This window comes from Helianthus annuus, chromosome 16 (genome assembly GCF_002127325.2).
Source record: "Helianthus annuus cultivar XRQ/B chromosome 16, HanXRQr2.0-SUNRISE, whole genome shotgun sequence".
NCBI classification, from domain to species: Eukaryota; Viridiplantae; Streptophyta; class Magnoliopsida; order Asterales; family Asteraceae; genus Helianthus; species Helianthus annuus.
In genome coordinates this window covers 58,832,816-58,836,114 of record NC_035448.2, presented here as the reverse complement: position 1 = coordinate 58,836,114, position 3,299 = coordinate 58,832,816, and positions in this window count along the sequence as shown.

Sequence of the window (3,299 nt, the reverse complement as noted above, 5' to 3'; positions counted from 1 at the left end):
CCAAGTCTGCCTCTTTGTTTGGGATTGATGATCTTGCCAACGTCAAGTCTTCGAAGAAGAAGACTCCTGCTGCTAGTCCCTCTGCTTCAGCCCCTAAATTACCCACTAGGGGTAAGGGAAAGAAGAGGAAGGCTCCGGAGGATCTTCAAGGATTTCCTCTACTCCGCCAACAGTTTCTCGACTATGTCAATGAGGTAAGGATCATTGCCCCTGTTGGTTATCCTGATGGTTTTGAGGATCACCTGTGTCTGACGTCATATCCTGTTTTTCTTGCAGAGGTTTACCGAAATAGAAACTTATGTTAATCACGTTGAAGATCAAGACCGCCAGATTGCCGACCTTCAACAGATGGGTGTGCTGAAGGATCTCAAGATAGCTGATCTTGAGAAGGAGCTCCGGGCTACCAAGGATAAAGCTGTCAAAGCACTGATCAGCTTTGACTACGAGAAGCGTGACATCACCCAGGATGCTAAGGTCTCTGCTGCGATAACTATGTATAAGATCCAGCTGCAGATGGCTGCGGAGGCTCATGATCCTTCCTTTGACAAAGGCACATGGGACGTGGAAGGTTGGAAGGCAAGGCTAGCAGAGTTGGAGGATGACGATGATGCTGAGGATATCCCAATGCTGGAGGGTGGTGATGCTGGCAAAGATCAGGGTGGAGAAGCTAGTGGAGCCGGTGGTGATGAAGCAGCGAAGGTTTGAGCTGCAGGATTGGGCAATGATGGATATTTTGAGACTAGGCCGGAGCCCAATTTTTTGAGTTTGGTAGTGGTTTGTTTGTGGTTGTTGATGTTTGAAACATTTATGGTTTGTAACTTGAACAATAGTTTTTAGGGTTAAGGATCATGGATCCTTTGGACAATAGGTAGGATTACAAAAGGTGGAGGGATCCTCTGTTTGGGGGATGAAGCCTTTGTGATCATGCCGCCTTTAATTTCCTGCACCTGCTAAGACCGCATAGACAATGGACACCCTTTGCCAACCCATGTGGACGGGCCACGTTTTGCTGGTAGAAATGTGGGTTGGCAATTTTGACAACTTTTTGAAAGGGTTTAAGATCCTTTTGTTAATAATATAACTCTAATCTTTCTGGCTTATCTCGTGTTGTTATCCTTTATTTATCTTCTTATTTCCCAGTTTTTAGAAACATATTTGTTAGAGTAACAAGAGTTGAGCAAACCATGTTTAATAAATTTAGGATATGATCCTAGATCAAATACCCTATCATTGAAAATTTTCAAGGATCATAGTTTTAGTTGTCAAAGTGTAGGGGTTGTTTAGTATAATCAAAATAGTCAAGGATCATACCTGAGGATCCAAGTTAGGATCCTAACCTTTAATCAAGATAACCATAAGTGAAATTTTAATGGACGATAAGGATTAAGGATCCTTATTTGTTTAACTTCGAGAACCTGAAAAATGGAACATATCTTGGGACTAAGCCAATGTAAAAGATAAATTAGTAGCTGGGGACATGCCCAAAGGATAACTGGGGATGATCCCAAAGGATCATTGGGGACAAGCCCAAAGGATAACTGGGGACAAGCCCGAAGGATAACTGGGGACAAGCCCAAAGGATCGTATGTAAACTGGAGTATGGCCCTTACTGGCGACTATCCAAACTTAGTGACATGAAAATGTCAAAACCTTAGCTAACGTGAAAACGTTAGAAACCTTATGAACGGATGTATGGTACGTCTACCATTATATGTAGGATTCTGGGTATAGCCAGTACGATGAGGTTGTCAGCCCCGGAAGTGGGTACTGGTCCCAAAGACGTGAACTATATCAGGATCATCGTGCGCTGCTGGCGGAAACTGGGGATAATCCCAAGGATAACTGGGGACAAGCCCAAGGATCTGCGTTGCTTTTGAAGATCTTTGACGATTTGCTGTAGATACCTGAACTATCATAACTCAAATGGTTCGTGAGAAGAGGATGAAGGATACAGGATCCTTATCCTTTGGTAAAAAGTAAGGAAATGTAATGTTTTAAGATAAGGACATTACCAGATTAAGGATCACTGACATCACCGGGATCCTTCGAGGATACTTCCATAAAAGGATCACATGCTTGAGGGATCATGTTCACATAAAGTATCTCTTTAAGTGGACAGCATTCCAGGCTCTTGGTAACAAGTTCCCTTCCATGGTAAGCAATCTGTATGCCCCCTTTCCTGCTTCAGCTTCAATCAAGTAAGGGCCTTCCCACTTTGGTGCTAACTTCCCGTCAGCAGGATTAATAGTGTTTTGGAATGCTTTTCTCAACACCATATCTCCGACTTGAAACTTCCTTATCCTAACATTTTTGTTGTAAGCACCAGCCATTCTTTGTTGGTAGCTTGCCATCCTTATCCTAGCCAGATCCCTGATTTCCTCAATAGTATCCAAATCCTGAGCCAGGATTGTAGCATTCTCTTCAGGATCACGAGCACTTGTTCTAGCGGTTGGGATCACCATCTCTGTTGGGATCACTGCTTCTGCCCCAAATACTAAAGAAAAAGGTGTTTGACCAGTGGCATTCTTGGGAGTTGTCCTGTCAGCCCATAGCACATAAGGTAACTCCTCTGCCATTTTCCCTTCTTGGATCCTAGCTTCTTCTTCAGATTGTTGATGATGATCTTGTTGGATGATTCTGCTTGGCCATTGGCTTGTGGATGAACTGGTGTTGATGTTATCATCTTGATTCCCCAACTGTCACAAAAGTTAGTAGTTCTGCTTCCAATGAATTGGGAACCATTATCACACACAATTTCAGAGGGAATGCCAAATCTAGTTATAATGTTTCTTTTGATAAAGGATATAACTTCTTTTTCTCTGACTTGAGCAAAAGCTTCAGCTTCTATCCACTTAGAGAAGTAGTCAGTCATGGCGAGCATAAATACTTTTCCACCAGGTGCTTTAGGGAGCTTGCCAACTATATCCATTCCCCATCTCATGAATGGCCAGGAGGATGGTATGGGGTGTAGCAATTCAGCTGGTTGATGAAGGATATTGCTGTGTCTTTGACAAGGATCACATTTCCTAGCATATTCTACAGCATCCTTTTCATGGTTGGCCAGTAGTATCCTGTTCTAAGGATCCTTGAGAATAATGCCCTGCCCCCAGTGTGGTTTCCACAATCTCCTTCATGGAAGTCTCTCAACACTTCTTCAATTTCAGGATCCTCAATACATCTTAAATATGGTCCTGCAAGGGATCGTTTATATAGCACATTATTTAAGATTGTAAATTGAGATACCTTAATCCTGAAAGCTCTAGGATTTTCTCCCATCGGAATCTCCCCGTGTTGCAAGT